A 19,586-nucleotide genomic window follows, 5' to 3' on the forward strand; every position below is an offset into this window, starting at 1 on the left:
CTGTTCTGCCTCTCCACTCACTGAATCGCCTTTACGTTTAGCTACTCAACTCGTTTCAACTCATTTTTAGGTAAAGAATCCTAACCCTAATCTGTTTTAGGAATCCAAATAGAGAAAGTGGTGAAATAATTAACATATTTCAATGTTTAGGTAGCCGTTGTGCCATAGACAAAGACGTGGTGTACGAACCGAGTTTGTAACAAGCGTACCAATGAAAGGTTTGGACTATAAATGTTTAGGTTATGGTTTTCAAGGCTTTCAATGTCAGTTAATGATTTATGTCTGACTTGTTTACCACCAAATGATCTTAGTTACGATGTATTCGATAAATAATACATGTGTGTGAACTATGTGAATATATAATACATTCCATGTGTTTGTTGAAACATTCGAATGAAAGTGAAAATTATGATTTATGCTTGCCATGACTATTAATCTAGAATACATGTGTGTTTTGTGTATGACAACTCCGTTATTAAAGGATTTGCCAAAATATATGCTATAACTAATTTAGTTGTGCATATAGTATTATGTAGTCTATGTGTTTGATAAAATGTCTGAATGAGAAAGTGTTTGATAAATTACTTCCAACAAGGGTGTTGAGATAAGATTCTCAACTACCTTATCCACAGTTATAGTTTCTTCCATGTAATGTAAATTGTTACGATGTGATTTATGGTTGAAATGCATATGTGTAATAATGTGTTCAATATGTTGACAAAATGCTCAAATGAGTGTTGTACTTGGATTGTTTATTAAATGCCTATATGATTACCACATGTCTCCACATGTTGCATTTGAGTATGATTGGGACTACTACGTAGTTCAAGCAATTAGTAACAATTCCTGTTTGAGTGGTCGAATTAGTCTCGCCACATTTGATGCATTTGGTGAATCTGAGTCGTACGATGATTGTTGACAGTGGTCAGGCAACTTGGAGTGCTTATACGTACCATGTCAATTAATTCAGTGTAGGTTCGTACCAGTCAAACTTGTCTAATAAACTGATTGACCTATTGTGTGTTTACTATGTATGGACACTACTGCTTGAATCTAAGTTACTACTTACCAATGTAAGCCCATTTAACCATGGCACCACGATCTGCTATGACTCATGAGCTGGACATGGTGGTATGGCACACCGTGGTCGAGCTGTTAGCCTATGCTGGGGTGACCAGCCTCCCTATAGTGACCAGTGAGCAACTCAAAGTTGTGAGCCGAATACGGTGGTATGGGACACTATATTCGAGCTATCGGTCCACACCGGCGTAACCTGGCTGCGGTCCCATCGTGGGTTGGGGCGTACCGTCTGATCCAAACCCCCTTCAAAAATAGCGTTCTAGTTGGTAGGGCGTTGGTGGAGTGACCTCGAGTATAATTAATTGAACTTGCCTATCCACTGCTTTCATTAGGGGTGATGCCCTATAGCTTGCCTATCGTATGTGATTAACTAGGATTGACGACCCTAGATGGATCTTTGTTTGCGTAAATGATATAAAGGGAGGTACCTTAGCTTCCCAAATTTGTTGTATGAATAAACCTAAATAATTACTTGGCTAACACGATCATGCACCGCATTGCATGTGCTTTAGAAAGGAAGAGCACGTTTAGGAAGGTTGCTATGCGCGATCATGAGATGATGTCGCTGAGGGAGTGCAGGCGAGGGCATGCATCATTACAGCACACCATTGTTGCATTAACAAGAGTACTTATGACATGATTGTTGTACTGCTTTATCATTACTACTTGACTGAATTGATAACATGTTAACCTTTACCTTATAGCTCCACTGAGTTGATCATTCACTCCCACTCTAGGACGGTATTTTAAAACACCAGTCAGACTCTGTTGTAGATGCAGGTGGCGACGATGTCTACGCTGCTGATTGCGATTTCATAGACGAGGAAGAAGAATTCTCCTACGTTCAGCTATTAGGGGGGTCTATGTAGACCATGTACTGATCGATGGGATTACAAGGATTATATGTTTTAATCGGACTTTCATATTTTGCCATTTTGTATATTTTGGAGCGAGACATATATTTATTCAACCAGTAACACACTCATACTCTGGAGGTTGTGAAACACGTATATACTTTACATATCTATCACAGTCTTCCGCTTGCCTAATATTCTCTCTAGAGTATGATATGTTGATTTAGTGTAATCACATTCATATTTAATGCACTAATATGGACAACATTTAATCGTCATTATCTATGTTGCATAAGTGATGCGACGGATCTCGGGAGTTGAGCCTTTGCTCGACCCTCAATTTTCAGGGCGTTATACATAGGCAAGTGGCAAGCTTTCCCATTGACGAGTATAAAGGGAGACATTTCAATGGGGGTCTTAAAAGCGGTACGATATGCCTATAAAGCATTAGTCAAATAGATTGACCAATCCTTGCGATCAGGGTTAACTGTTTTCTCCAGAATATGTTTAATCTCCCTATTAGAAATCTCAGCTTGCCCACTTATCTGTGGGTGGTATGGAGTGCTCACCTTATGAGAGATGTCATATTTCTTCATTAAATTTACAAATGGCCGATTACAAAAGTATGAGCCTCCATCACTAATGATAGCTTAAGGCGTTCTAAACTGGGAAATGATGTTTTCTTTTAAGAACCTAATGACGGTTTGATTGTCATTATTCCGACACCGGACCACTTCAACCCATTTGGTGACATAGTCTACTGCTAGCAAAATGTATAAATTCCCAAGGATTTAGAGATTGGCCCCATGAAATCGATGCCCCAACAATCAAATGCTTCAATGATCAGAATGGGATTCAAAGGCATTATATTTCAACCGGATAATGCTCCTAAGGTAATTGTCTGGCATAGGCTTGAGAGTAATAGAAGGAATAGTGCTTTAATGTTCATTGTCTGGCACACATCTCCTTAAAATTTGGTGTGGGAAATATTTAAATGAATATGGGTTATCCCAAAAGAATTCACGAACCTCGGTGAAGAATTTTTTCTTATCTTGTGCAGTCCAGTGAGTTGATGTGAAACCTGTAGCAAGATAGTTTCTAATATCAGCAAACCAAGGTAATTGGAAAAGTTTAAACAGTTGTTCATCAGGGAACACGTTGTTTATAGGTGTCGTCTCAAGGGAGTCAGGAAGATCAAGTCGTGAAAGTGGTCAGCCACTACATTCTCTACTCCCTTTTTATCTTTTATTTCTAAATCAAATTCCTGTATTAAAAGGATCCATTTTATTATGCGGGACAAATCATCATGCTTAGAAAGAAGGTACTTCAACGCTGCATGATCAAGTAGGACCTAAATTTGTCCAAAGCGAATACTACAACCAAAAGTTCCTTCTTTGTAGTAGAGTAAATCATTTGGGCAGGATTTAAAATTCTACTTGCATAGTGAATAACGTAGGGCTTTTTTTCTTTTCTTAAGCCTAACACCGTCCCAATAGCATAGTCAGACGCATCACACATAATTTCAAAAGGAATGCTTCGGTAAGGTGGTTGCATGATAGGTGATGCTTCGGTCAGGTGGTTGCATGATAGGTGCGGTGGTCAACATGCCTTTGAGCGTAGAAAAAGCTTCCTAGCATTGCTCAGTACACTCATGTGGTACATCCTTTTGAAGTAGATTACATAAAGGATGAGAGAGGTGACTAAAGTCCTTTATGAATCATTTGTAAAATTCAACATGTCCTAAGAAGGATCCTACATCTCGTATGCTCTTGGGTGAAGGTAGGTTAGAGATACGATCAATTTTTACCTTATCTACCTCAATTCCCTTAGACGAGACAATATGTCTAAGAACAATTCTCTTACGAACCATGAAATGACACTTCTCCCAATTTAGTACCAAATTCTTTCCTCACATCGATTCAACACATTTTTCAGATTTTCCAAACACTTGCTAAAGGATGGACCAAAGACAGAGAAGTCATCCATGACAACCTCTAAATATTGCCCTACCATGTTAGAAAATATACTCAGCATGCACCTTTAAAAAGTGGCAGGGGCATTACACAGACCGAATGGCATCCTTTGATAAGCAAAGGTACCATAAGGACATGTGAACATTGTCTTTTCCTGATCTTCAAGGGGCTATCTCTATTTGATTGTAGCCCGAATATCCATCAAGGAAGCAATAGTAAGAGTGACCAGTTAGCCTTTCCAAAATTTGATCAATGAAGGGCAACTGAAAGTGGCCCTTCCTCGTGACGGTATTCGACTTCCTGTAGTCAATACACACTCTCCAACCAATAGTAATTCTAATTAGCACAAGTTCATTGTTAGCATTGGCAACGATGGTGATTGGTGACCTTTGCTCTCCAATTAGTACACAATTTATGCTAAACACAAGTGCAAAGGTCATACACATAAAACCCACGTTTAGGCCCACTGGCCAAGGTCCCACACAAGACACCTACTTTTAGGCCCACCGCCCAAGGTCCCCCACTAGCAACCTATTTTTAGGCCCACCGTCCAAGGTCCCACACTAGGAACCTAATCAAGTTTGTGGATAGAAAACTCTTAGCCTCAATCCTACATGAGGAATGAGACTAAACTTTTGAACTCTTAAAATGACACTTACTTGTCGGATTGAGTTCTCTTTTGTAGCTTGTCTTGGGATGCTTGATCTTCGCACCCTCGTGCTTGAATCAGCTTCTCTGTGCTCTCCGATCGCGTTGCTTGGATTTACCTGTTAGGTTCACCTTCACGATAAAAAAACCTTCCATAAGATGTACATAAAAAGGTGACCAAGGTTATAAGAGTTGGTTGAATCTCCTATCTAGGATAATGAGTGAATTTCCTAAGGGATTCAACCTATGGGCGCTCTAGAGTATCAAAGAACTAAGCATATTCCTATTGGTTTGGTTTTTGTACTCTAGAGAAGGCGTGAGTTCATGTTCTTCATTAAATAGAAGCTTTGAATGCAAATAAGAGTGAAGGTTCAGAATGAAGAGAACATGAACTCGTATAGATACAGTCTAAATGGACTATGATAAGCTTGGGATACACTAGAGACTCTATGGTGCATATTTTCACTACTTTTGCAAGTTTCTATAAGCCGCTTTTACAAACAAAAGCTTCCAACGGATAGAAAATAGCTATAAAATGGCTAGTTTACAGTGCTACCAAAGTCATCTTCAATATCACTGAACTTGCTTCGGTTGTACTGAAATACCATTCAGTAGTACCAAATTAATTCCTCAAGTTGCTAATCAAAATAAGTCCCTTTCGGGGACATCGATTTTTGTTCATCGGTGGCAATTAGTGTCACCGAATTATCCAGTCGGTGATACCAAATTATAGTCTTGATATTGCTGGATAGTTTTGAGCCCATTCGGTAACACCGAAGGTATCTTTGGTGATACCGAAGGTGCCATTCAGTGACACCTTTTTCCTACCGAAAGTGGACCGTTTTTCCTATTTGTTCTTTTAATCATTCAACAACTTGGGATATGCATAAGCCAACACTATAGGATATAAAATATGTACTTTGGATTAGCTTAGAATAGATTACCTAAGTAGGTATTCCTATTTGGTTGGGATCATTTATTTGCAAGGTTAAGATCGCAGAAGCAGTTCTTTATCTTCAATGTGGCTTTAATGTTTCTGGTCTAGTTGCGTCACCGGTCTTCACTTGCCAAGAACTCATCTTACTACAAGACACAACTGGTCACGTAATTGACAAACATGGGTGTAAACAAGTACACTAACAATATCCTCCTTTATCAATTACGTGACAAAAACAACCTAACCTACGACTGTGTCATCGTCCACACTAATAACATACCAAAATAAAAAGATTTACATTTCAAACATATAGATTTACAACTCAAGACATGACATGTAATACAAAATTATGTTGCTTCCTCTTAGTGTTTATCAAGAATAACCTGCAATAAGGGAAACAAATAAATCCTGTAAGAAATAACATTGTTTTGGTGGGTAGGTTTCTTCTCCCCCTTTTTATCAGTTATTGGCAAAGAGTTTACCACGAAATATTCCAATAACATATGAGAATTGATAATACATAGGTTAAGAGAATAGAACAGTCAGATCATATAATGATATGGGCATAAAGATCATCATCTATACAGTGAAATATATCATCATGATCAGCCAAATCATGTGTTATATAGAAAGGATAATCATAAGAGGGATATCTAACAGAATTTATCAAAATTATCAAAATTACTACCCCACGATTGGGTAGATTTAACCATTATCTAAAAACAAACAATCTAAGCCCTTAAGGGCATACCACAACACACAAAAAAATAATAATAATAATAATAATAAATCAGATTAGTATACAACTTAACTAATTGCCAAAATATCAGGCTAGAAAGGTTAAGTGTGAGGCAAGTCATGAGAACATCCATCTATATAGACTAGTCTTAAATGCACAAGCATAGAGGCAGGAGAACAAAGATGACTGGGTTCCAGAGCATCGACGGAGTCATCCTGGTGACACGAGAGATGGGTTGCAATGCGTTGCAGTATTCGCTGGATAGAAGCAACCATTCTTTCCAGCAGAAACTGGCGTTCATTGAGTTCCTATAGTTGCTCACCGAGATGAGCGAGAGTGGCCTCTAATGAGGCAGAGGAAGTAGGAGGTGTAGCCGTAGCCTCTTCTAGAGGCATAGGAACTTCTGGAGCTTCCTCCTTGTCGATGTGAGCACTCGGTCCTTGTCCCAAGGCAAGTTGCATTCGGATAAGGCTAATAGTGGTTAATGGGGGGCTCTAAGAATTGTGCCCTGCTCTCCCTTTATGCCAAACAGGTTTGCTAACCAATAGATCAACCTACCAAACGGTATTGCACCAGAATTGGACTCAAAGGTCGACACGAGTTGATCATGGATCATGGTAGGGAGACACATTGGCTCACCCGTTACGAGTTTGTATAAGGTTTAGACCATAAATGGGGTAAGCTCGGTGGTGTTACCGCCTCGAGGATAAACATTGAAAACAAATATAACATGGTGGATGCGGTAATCATAAGCCATCTCAATCACTCGGAGAGCATTTCCCTTGTTCCACTCGACATTGCGACCATTGCATAGAAATTCAGTCCAAACAATTCATTTTTCACCAGCTGTCATATCGAGTTCAGATGCTAGGTCATTACGAAGAGGGATATTGATGAGAGAGGCTATCTTGGCTGGAGTTACTTGATAGGTTTTACCTCGATAGTTGACAGCAAAGGCCAAAGAGTCATGGTCATCTGGTTGTGTACAATGAGACATGAATGCCTTAACAAGGTTTCCATCAACATCCCCTCCAAATAACAAAATTGGGTCCCAACCGCGATTGTGAAGGATATCGCATACATTGTAAGATTGAAGACATGAAATGTCAATAGTCCATTCATGAATAATTTTTTGGGTGGCAAAATGGGCCTCGATGGGACTCGTTGGAGGAGAGGGTTCTTATCGGCGTTGGTTATGTTGATGAACACTCTGACCTCTCTTTACAGCACATTGTTTTGTCTTAGTTCTAGAGGTCTCACCCCTATCGTGCTTCTTTTTTGTGCAACCTTCTCTTGGAGGTGTGTACTCTTGGTCATCTATGGAAGAGAAGTAAGGAAAATGACTACAATGGATGAAAGGGGAGGAAGACAACTACCACAATATATGAGAAATGAAAGGATTTACCTAGGAAGTACCATTGAAACGGTTAAGTCAGTAGCAAAAACCTCTAGCTGAAGTCCAGGGAGAGCAAGAAAACAAAATAGGGCAAAAATGAAATGTTTAGAGTCTGATTCTTATAAACAACCCCGCTCGATTTTGGTATCACCGAAAGTTAGTTCGATGTTACCGAAGTTCCCTCAAAAGCGAATTTTTCACTATATCTAAAAATGTACAAGTGTGTGTGTGTGTGTGTGTGTGTATATATATATATTCCTCATTTGAGTTTGTACATTCAAAAAAGTAATGGATAACATATATGTTCAAAATGTGAATGGAACTTCAGGGATCAAAATTTAATATACATAGATGTTCAAAAAGAAACTCTGAGGTTGTGATTCCTCAGATCTGACAGTTAGTGCAAATGGGCTATTTGGTTATGTTTGTATCGCACGTATCCTAATAGATTTTTGAAGATTTCCAGATCTGTAGGCATCTAGCGGTTTTGTTAATATATCGGCGAGTTATTGCTCAGTAGGCACATGTTCCAGTATAATGATGTTTTCTTTGGCAAGTTCATGAATGAAGTGATGTCGTATGTCCATGTACTTCGTGCGATAATGTTGGACTAGAATTTTTGAAATATTGATGGCACTCGTGTTGCCACAAAAAGTGTCATTATAGATTGTGTATACCATAATCCAGCAACATTTGCTTCATCCATAGAAGTTGTGTGCAATAACTCCCTGCTGCAATGTATTCGGCCTCAGCAGTCAATAGTGAGATTGAGTTTTACTTTTTGCTACGCCATGATACAAGACAGTTACCGATATAAAAACAACCTCTCCTGGTTGATTTGTGATCATCAATGCTCCCAGCCAGTCAGCATCTGAATACCCAGCAATAATGGTAGATGTGTCAAAGGGGTACCATAAGCCGTAGTTAGTAGTCCCAGCCACAAACCATATGATCCTTTTTACCGCGGATAAATGTGATTCTTTGGGATTGGACTGAAATCTAGCACATGCACCAACGCTAAACAAGATATTTGGCCAACTCGAGGTTAGGTAAAGTAAGCTGCCGATCATACCACAATACAAGTGTTGATCTACACTCTTCCCATGGATATCTTTAAAAAGTTTAAGAGTGGTGCTCATGGGAGTATTATGAGTGCGGCTAGAATCAAGTCCAAATCTTTTTATTAGATCTTTTACGTACTTAGACTGGCATATGAATATTCCATTAGCCAGTTGTTTCACTTATAATCCCAGAAAGAAGTTCAGCTCACCAACCATGCTCATCTCAAATTCAAATTTCATCAATTCAGCGAATTCATGAGTCGCATCGTCACAAGTGGATCCAAAGATAATATCATACACATAAATCTGGGCAATGAGCAGGATATTTCTAGACTTTTATGTAAATAGTGTCTAATCAACACTCTCTCTACAAAAATTATGGTCGAGCAGAAATTGAGTTAAGCACTCATACCATTCTCATGGAGCTTGCTTCAGACCATAAAGCACTTTACTCAATCTGTATACATGTTGAGGGTATTTAGGATCTAGAAATACTTTTGGTTGTTCTATGTACACCATTAAGAAAGGTGCTCTTAACGTCCATTTGGAACAATTTGAATTTCAACGCACATGCAATAGACAAGAGAATTCATACGGACTCGAGGCGAGCTACAGGGGCAAACGTCTCATCAAAATCTATGCCTTCAATTCGTGAGTAGCCTTATGCCATGAGTCTAGCCTTGTTCCTTAATACATTACCAGATTCATCAGATTTGTTTTTGAAAATTCATTTGGTTACGATGATATTTGTATCATGTGGCCTGGGAACTACCTGCCACACCTCATTCCTTTTAAATTGATGAAGCTCTTTTTGCATAGCTGCTATCCAAAATTCAACTTGGAGAGCTCTATGACATTTTTTGGCTCGATTTTTGAGGTGAAGCACAAATGACTAACAATGTCCTCAAGTTGACATCGAATTTTCACACCATCAATAGGATCTCCAATGATTTGATTGATGGGGTGGTCCTTAATGAATGGAAGGTTATTCGACGGTTAAAGTTCAAGAGGTGTGGTGACTTTGTTATCTGATTTGCCCATTGTAAACGAGTCTACTTCATCGTCTATATCAATATTAGGATTATTTTCATCGTGTGATTGGTCATCAACAACCACATTGACTGATTCTCGAATAGTTAGTGTCCTTAAATTGTATACTCTATAAGCATGACTGTTAGTAGAATATCCAAAAAAAATACCTTCGTCGCTTTTAGAGTCAAACTTACCTAGATGTTCTCTGTCTTTAAGAATATCATATTTACTACCAAAGACATGAAAATATTTTACACTAGGCTGTTTTCCACTCCATAATTCATATGGAGTCTTGTTCAGTCTTGCTCTCAGGTATACTCTATTAATTATGTAGCAGGCTATGTTGACGACTTTGGCCCAAAAACTTTTAGCCATGTTTTTACTATTTAGCATAACTAAGCCCATGTCCTATAATACCCTATTTTTCCTTTCTACCACTCCATTCTGTTGAGGTGTCTTTGGAGCTAAGAATTCATGTCGAATTCCATTATTATCACAATATGATTCGAATTGATCATTCTCAAACTCTCCACCGTGATCACTCCTAATTCGATTTATGAAATACCCTTTTTCATTTTGAATCCTTTTTCCCAACTTCTAGAATTCTTCAAATGCATTAGATTTTTTTCGAAGAAAGGCAACTCAGGTGAATCTTGAATAATCATCCACTAGTACAAAAAAATATCTCTTTTTCCCATTGCTCTCAACTTTAGTAGGTCCCATTAGATCTATGTGTAATAGGTCAAGAGGTTTGGAAGTTGCTGCGATGGTTGTCTTTTTATGCCCAACCTTTATCTGTTTGCCTTTTAGACAATCACCACACACAAACTTCTCCTTTTTCCTGATATTAGGGAGACCTTTCACCAGATTTCTTGAGCTTAACTTCGCCAAATTCTGATAGTGGACATGCCTAAGTCTTTGGTGTCACAACTTGGATTCATTATTTAAGGCCATGTGGCATTTTGTGGATGGGACACTTTCTCCACTGCTTTCAATTATATAGTAGTTGTCACTTGTGCGAAGACCTTTCATAACAAGTTTACTTATGTGATTTGAGATCTTGCACACATTTTTGGAGAAGGTTATGGAATGCTCTTTATCACAAATTTGGGATATGCTTAGGAGATTGTTTTTCAGTCCCTCTACACAAAGAATAACTTTAATCTTGGGCAAGCTAGGCCCAACTACTATCCCTCGTCCAACAATCTTGGTCAAGCTTCCATCACCAAAAGTGACTGACCCACCATCAAATTTTGAATACTCACAAAAATGGGTCCGATCACTTGTCATATGTCTGGAGCATCCACCATCAAGATACCACTTAGAACTACTGCCTGCCTTAAGTGCAGTGTGAATTACAAAGCAGTTGTTCTTGTTCTTTACAACCCATTTGGTGATAGTTTTCTTAGGAGACGTCACTTTATCTTCATTTTGGAGTTGTTTGGATTTTTTATATATTTGTGCCAGATTTCCTTGTTTCATTATTTCCTTAGTTTTTTTATTTAGTTGATTCACTTGATTCAACAGCTCCTCCATCCTTTCAGTTATTTTGGGTGGAGTAAGGTACTTTCTTCCTTCATTTGATGTACGTTTTGAAAGACTATTAGGGCCTATTTGGTGGGACGGATCCCACAGAATTAGGAGGGATGGGATGGATTTTAAGGTAACGATGGTGGTGTTAGTGGATTGGTTTAAGTTCCATGGGATTGTTATCTCCCAGGACAAGTTCACCAAGTCTGTTTGGTACGCCCGACATATCTCGGGATTTTACCTTCCAATCCATCTAACCAAACACGCCCCAAGCATGATTGAATGGGATTAGGCGGGATGGGATGAATTTTAAGGTAATGATGGTGATGTCAATGGATTGGTTTAACATCCATGGATTTGGTATATCCTCGTTTGGCATATCCTGGGATTTTACCATCCCATCCCTCCTAATCCCTCTTAATCCGCTGGCCAAACAGGCCCTTAGTTTTTTGGACTAATCTTCCTACTGGTTTAGATTTTTCTATATGGTTCAGCCTGAAAGTGGAGTGAGACTTATTGGATATGAGACACTCAAACTCGTAGTGTCCCAAGTCTCCACAAGAGTGACAGATTGGAGTGGTTTTTGTGTTGCTTCCAGATGCAACAGTCTTCTTAATCACAGGTGGTGCAGGGACCGGGCTTGGCTTTCTAGATTCATAGCCTAATCCTCTTTTGTCTTTATGGCTTCTTCCCATCCCTAGCAATTTATCCAGTTTTTCACTACTTTATGAAAATTTGTAACTAAGTTTAACAGACTGTTCTGACTTCTTTAAATCGAATCTCAGTTTGTAGTTTTCATTTTTAAGTTCTTCATTTTCTGATTCTAAAAGTTTGATTTGTTTCTTTAGTTTTTGACTTTCATATTCATGGGACATGGAAGTTCTTTCAAGTTTGTCATTTTCAATATGATATTGTTGAAGATCATTTATCATTTGTGTGTTAATTTCTAATGTTTCAACTAGATCTTTTTGCAATTGTTTTTTTTTTTTTTTTTCTGAAATGGTAAGAGAATATTGATGTTATGTATGTAGAGTTGATCATAAGCATAATGTATACTTTATTTTTCTTCTTCTTCTTTTTCCTCATTGATTTGATATTTAATTGTTTCTTTAGTATCCGTATCTTCCATTTTTTTTAAGATCTCCCTCAAGGTTGTAAAACCCTTCAAGACAAACCCACTTTTGATACTAACTGAAATTGTTGTTTACACTACTGATACTGAAGAATGAATCTGAGTTAAGATCCTAAAGGGGGTGAATAAGACTTTTCAATTATTTCCTCTAATTTAAAAACTTGATTGCCTAGCTCAAATGACTATTTAATTTAAAGCAAGTAAGGTAATATAACTCTAATGGCTTTCAATCCAATTAGAGGATCTAATCACAAAGGCTATTAGAGATATGCAGATATAATAACTAGTCTAGTGTTGTGTGCTTATGTGTGGAATGTCCTTCCTATTAATGAAACGCATTCATTCAATCATGTATACTAAATTAAACATTCAAGCATATATAAGCATGATTAAACAGTTGTGCAAATGATAATTCCAAACTCAAGCATTTATAGTGGTTCGGCTACGTGCCTACTCCACAACCAACATCCGCACTCAATCCCAGAGTGCACCGGATTTAACTATCAATGGTTTTAAATAGGTTCACCAATAACCTTCACCATCCTATATTAAGGACACAATTTATGCTCTCTGCAAGAACAAAGGTCTTACACCTATAACCCACGTTTAGGCCCACCGGCCAAGGTCCCACATAAGGCACCTACTTTTAGGCCCACCGCCCAAGGTCCCACACTAGCAACCTACTTTTAGGCCCACTACCCAAGGTCCCACACTAGCAACTTACTTTTAGGCCCACCACCCAAGGTCCCACACTAGGAACCTAATCGAGTTTGTAGATAACAAACTCTTAGCCTCAATCCTACACGAGGAATGAGACTAAACTTTTGAACTCTTAAAATGACACTTACTTATCAGATTAAGTTCTCTTTTATAGCTCATCTTGGGATGCTTGATCTTCACACTCTCGTGCTTGAATCAGCTTCCCGGTGCTCCACCGATCGCATTGCTTGGATTTACCCGTTAGGTTCAGCTTCACGATAAAAAACCTTGCATAAAATGTACATAAAAAGGTGACCATGGTTATGGGAGTTCGTTGAATCTCCTATCTAGGATAATGAGTAGATTTCCTAAGGGATTCAACTTATGGACGCTTTATAGTATCAAAGAACCAAGGATATTCCTATTGGTTTGGTCTTTGTACAATAGAAAAGGCACGAGTTCATGTTCTTCATTAAATAGAAGCTTTGAATGCAAATAAGAGTGAAGGATCACAATAAAGAGAACATGAACTCATATGGATAGAGTCTAAATGGGCTAGGATAAGCTTAGGATACACTAGAGAATCTATGGTGCTTATTTCCACTAATTTTACAAGTTTCTACAAGCCGCTTTTACAGACAAAAGCTTCCAATGGATAGAAAACAGCTATAAAACAGCTAGTTTACGGTGCTACCAAAGTCATCTTCGGTATCACCGAACTTGCTTCGGTTATACTAAAATACGATTTAGTAGTACCGAATTAATTCCTTAAGTTACTAATCAAAATAAGTCCCTATCGGTGACACCGATTTTTGTTCATCGGTGGCAGTCAGTGTTATCGAATTATCCAGTCGATGATACCGGATTATAGTCTTGATGTTGCTGGAAAGTTTTAAGCCCCTTCGGTAACACCGAAGGTATCTTCGATGATACCAAAGGTGCCATTTGATGACACCTTTTTCCTACCGAAAGTGGACAACTTTTTCTATTTTTTCTTTTAATCATTGAATAACTTGGGATATGCATAAGCCAACACTATAGGATATAAAATATGGACTTGGGATTGACTTAGAATAGATAACTTAAGTAGGTATTCCTATTGGTTGGGATGAACTATTTGCAAGGTTAAGATCGAAGAAGCAGTTCTTTGTCTTCAATGTAGCTTTGATGCTTCTGATCCAGTTGCGTCGTCGATCAGTACTTGCCAAGAACTCATCCAACTACAAGACACAAGTAGTCACATAATTGATAAACATGGGTGTAAATAAGTGCACTAACAAACCATCTTAAAGTTCCTTTATGCTTAATAAGGGTAGAGATAAGCATACTCTCTTGTTTTTGTACAAGGTGGGAAGAAATCACCACCGGGTATGTCTCATCTTAACCTAAATACACATATTTAAGATCAAAAGGTAAAGTTTTTATGTCAAGCTTTGGCGTTTTAAAGCTAGAAGGTAGAGGCACAATATAAGTTTGGGATAACTTTTCAAATTGCGGCCTCCACTAGTTAACTTCAAGTACTGGTGCAACATCAAGAAAGGCATCCATCTCCTTGATAATGTCATCATCTAAATCAAGGGAGTGGGCCAAGCATGTCTCTAGAGGGTCAGAGGATAAGGCCATTAGAGCTCTATGTTGAGAGTCAAATATTGCATGTTCTCCCCTATTTATATCTTGATTTTATGAACATGATGATGCTTAAAGGTATATTTTATACATGTTTGTGTTACAAGGTGAATCTAAGAGCTTGAAATGTAAAGAATGCTAAAAGCATGGATTTAATGCTCAAGAATCACTAAGGAAAAAAGATGGATCTTAAGATGCTAAGATTGAAGAATTCACATGCCAAAGATTCAAGGAAATCAAGTGAGGAATGAAAAGAATCGAAGATTTAAAGTGAAGAAAAGGAATATGCGTGAAGTTCGACTAGCTTAAGCTCTGCTTCAGCCAGCCAAGAAACTTCGACTTGAACTCCAGCAACCTTATTTGTCAAAAAAACATGTCCTTCGACCAGTCGAAGATTCTGCTCGACTAGTCGAAGATTACCCTTAACTAGTTGAAGGTTCGCAGATTTTCCACGCACTGGGTAAATTTGAGGGATTTCCAAACTTTTCCAACTCGGTGCGAAAGTTGGAGTTCCCCAACTATAAATAAGAGTTCCTAGTATGATCCAAAGCATCTTCTAGGGTTTAAGGAGTGGAGAAAAAGGGTGGAGAGCCACCACCAAGAGTTTTCTTCTTCTTCCTTAGTTTGTTTTTATGCTTTCCTTGTGAGATTTTTGTTTAGTTATGTCTATGGTTAACTAAACCTCTTAGCTAAGGCTAAGAGGTGAAGCTTGTAGTGTAATTGGGATGTTTATCTTGCCTTGATTCATGTTTATGTTGAACTTCATTGATTTCTAGTTGATTTTAAGGAATATTTTCAGTTTTCTATGGTTTGTTGTGACTCAAATTACAATAGACGCTATGATAGCTTTGAATATATTCTTTTCCTATTGAGATTGTGGGATTGGTAAATCCTATTGTTCACCATCGTCTCCTGGGCATGGTAGGGTGATGGAATCCTTTCTGATCCTCACAATCCTCATCCATTGAGAATTAGGTCAATGAAAGTTTAGATTTGATTGAATTGCTATATTTTCTAATTAGATAGGATAGGACTCTAATTCCAATTGTGTTACTTGAGTCAAGTAAGGTATCATCTTAATTGGTGCAAGTAGATCCTTGGTACCCTAGTTTGCAACTTTCAATTCACAAGTTTTAATTACATCATTTATAATTACTCTTTCCAATTATTCAAATTTAGATTTACATCTTCTTCTAGTTCTAGATACTTTCAGAATACATACAAGTTTAGTCCCTATGGATTTGACCTCGGACCTACCAAGATTATTACTACATCATGACCTTGCAGTTGGAGTTGTGAACAAGTCTTTGGCGCCGTTGCCGGGGACTACAACTATGTTTTTTTGAAATTAACACCCTTCGATGACATCAAAGGACGTTCAATGATATCAAAGGTATGTTCGATGACATGAAGAGTTACATAGCACGAAAGACATTATGCAATGCGAAAAGGCGTGAATTATGGATTCAAGTTATGCTCGATGACATCGAAGGCATTATGCAGAGTATGTAAATTTGAGGTAGTTTTAAAAGATGGTCGGACAAAGGCTATAAATATGGGTTCTTTAAGCAGTTTTAAACATGAATTAGGTTATAGGGAGCAGAGCCAATGGGTGGAGCAGCCTCGTAAGAGTTTTTCTTCTTTTCTTTTCTATTTTTAATGTTTTCTTTTAGGTTTTTGATCCAATCATGTCTATGATTGGCTAAACCTCTTAACTAGGGCTAAGAAGTGAAGCTTGAAGTTTGTTGAGATGATTTTCTTGCTTTGATTTTTGTTGTTGATGAACCTCATTGATTTCTAGTTTGATTTTAAGGAATATTTTCAGTTTTCTCTGATTTATTGTGACTCGAATTACAATAGATGTTGTGATAGCTTTGGATATCTTCTTTTCCTATTTTGAGATTGTGAGATTGGTAAATTCTATTATTCACCACCGTCTCCTAGTAATGGTAGGATGATGGAATCTCTTCCAATCATCTTAATAATCCTTCATTGAGGAATAGATCAATGAAAAGTTGAGATTTGATTTAATTACTTTATTTTCCAATTGGATAGGATAAGACTCCAATTCAAATTGTGTTTCTTGAATTAAGTAAGGTAGCATCTTGATAGCTGCAATTGGATCCTCGACATCCTAGTTCCCACATCTCAATTGATAGTTTAAATCAACATTATTCACAACTACTCTCTTTTGTTCCAGATTTAGGTTTAGATCTTCTTCTAGTTCTAGTTCTAATTATTTTCAGAATATATATAAGTTTAGTCCCTATGGATTCGACCTTGCGACCCTACACTTGGGGTTGTGAACATAAACCGATTGGTGCGCCTATGAATATTAATGGAAAGTTATTGGATGATAGTAGAGAGTTATAGATGACCTAAGCAGATAAAAGAGGATGGTTGAAAATTAATATATCTTAAAGTCACTCGGTCGGATATTACCTTCGTAGTTAGCATTCTAAGTAGATACATGCACCAACTAAAAGTTCTACATTAGAAGAAGGTCATCAAGATTCTTTTTAAAAAATATATATAAAAAATGAAGAAAGCACCCATATGGGAAAATTTATATCAGGCTAATGGTTATCTTCATCCGTCTGTTGATGCTTATTGGGCACAACTTCAGGATAATATACGTTTGTAAAAAGGAATTTGGTCACCTAGAGGAGTAAGAAGTAGAATACAGTGCTATGTCCCAACATAGAGGCCAAGTGTGAGACGTATGTCATGCTATTTGTGAATTGTTATAATTCAAGTCTTTATTACAAGAGCTTCAGTTATTTGTAGTACTATGATGTTCTATAGCAATAATCAAGCAGCAGCCTAGATTGCAACTAATCCAGTCTTCCATGAGATCTAAGTACATAAAAGTTTGACTGATATTTCATCCGAAAGAAAATTGCTTCTAAGGAGATTACCATAAACTATGTTCAATTAAGTTATAGATTGTAAATGTCTTTATTAGGTCTTATCATATACTCAATTTTCTTTACTTTATTCCAAGATGAGCATGACCACTATATATGCTCCAGATTGAGTGGGAGTGTTAGAAAGGCAAAATATTGTATTTATGGAAGGTCCTGTGAGCTACCATATCAGGCTTTTGTATCTATATAAACAGGGAGGGGACAAGAAAAGCCCTAATAGCAATTTATCACTGATTGAGTACTTTACAAATAGAAAAAGGGTACTGGGAGAGCTCTCTCTAACCCTAAAACTTCCAACCCCCTCTCTAACCCCCCGCCCAGAATCACGTCTTAAACACGTAGATCAGCTGAACTCCACTCAGATTTACCCTTTAACAGCTTAAATAACAAGCTAGATGGAATGGCCTGTTTGGATGATTAAGGACTGGTGGCTTTGCTTATATGTACCTCAATGTAGACTGTACAGTATAGCTGACACAGTAAATGAATTATTATTCATGAATCACGCTGATGTTTAGAAGCCTTTCACATTTTTCATGAGGTTATTACCACTGGATGAACAAAACTCAAATATTAGCCTAATCCCAAACTTTTGTAGCTCAGGAAGGTCTCAAATCCGAGCGTTCAATCCCCGTGGTTGCTTTGTTGGAGGTGGGTGGATCCCTAACAGTAGGGCCCACCGTGTTGTATGTGTCTTATATCTACTCCATCCATCCGATTGGCAGGATCATTTAAGGGTAGAAGCCCAAAACTACAGCAGATCCAAATCTCAAGTGGACTACATAATAGGAAACAATGGTAATCGAACCCCGACCATTAAAAGCTTTTTGGAAGCTACCCGAATGTTTATTTGCCATCCAACCTGAATCACCTGTTTCAGGTAGTCAGGTCCACTTGAGATTTGGGATCTGCCTCATTTTTTTTTATTTTTTTATTTTTATTTTGTTTATACTCTAAACTGACCTTGAGAAACAGATAAACAGCGTGGATATAACACATGTCGTGGTGGGTCCCACAGTCTGGCATCCACCGACCTGGGTGGATACAGGGATCCACCTAAGCGCGTCCGTTTCCTCTGCGTGCCCGCTTGGGTTTATATGCGATGCAAAGCCTTCACAAGTTTGTTTCCACCAGATGAATAGAAAACATAAATATTGGCCTGGTCTAAAACTTCCCGCGGCTCCACAAAGGTTTTTAGCGCTCAATCCATACTGTTTTGTGTGTCATGCACAGACATAAATATTGACATAGTCTAAAACTTCCCGTGGCCCCACCCATACTGTTTTGTGTGTCATAGCCCACTTGGGGTTTGAAGCTGCCTCAATTTTAGATCATGGTCCTAGTATGCGCGGGTGAAACTGAATACCTCCGACCTGCAGGGACTACCTGCGGCAACGCGGATTGCCTACCCAGTAAACTCTGTGGGTCCATCGTATTTTATCCACTGCGTCCATCCATTTTACCAGATCATTTTAGACATTGAGCCCATAAGTAAGCATATCTAATGCTCAAGTGGACCATACCACATGAAACAGTGCCAATTAAATGCCTACCATTGAAAATTTCATAGGAACCACATAAGTTTTGGATGAAGATGATATTTGTGTTTTTCCTTCGTCTATGTTTGTGTGATCTTATGAACAGGTTAGATGACAAATAAACATCACAGTAAGCCCCAACAAGGTTTTACTAAGTGAAATTCCACTAGCTTGAGTGCGTGGGTGTGTGGCCTGTGTATAAAAATAAAAAATAAAAATAACAAAAAGCCCAACAAGGTTTCAACTGTGGAAATCCTTATACCCACTATTTCCTGTGATGTGGTTTAGATGTACTTTAATTTCAGGCTCAACCCCTAAAATGAGCTGAAAAAACAGATGAACGGCATAGAAAAACTACACACATTCATGGTCGGGCCAACAAAGTTTCCTCGGTGCAATAAAAGCATACTGACT

The sequence above is a fragment of the Magnolia sinica genome, chromosome 3 (assembly GCF_029962835.1).
Source record: "Magnolia sinica isolate HGM2019 chromosome 3, MsV1, whole genome shotgun sequence".
NCBI classification, from domain to species: Eukaryota; Viridiplantae; Streptophyta; class Magnoliopsida; order Magnoliales; family Magnoliaceae; genus Magnolia; species Magnolia sinica.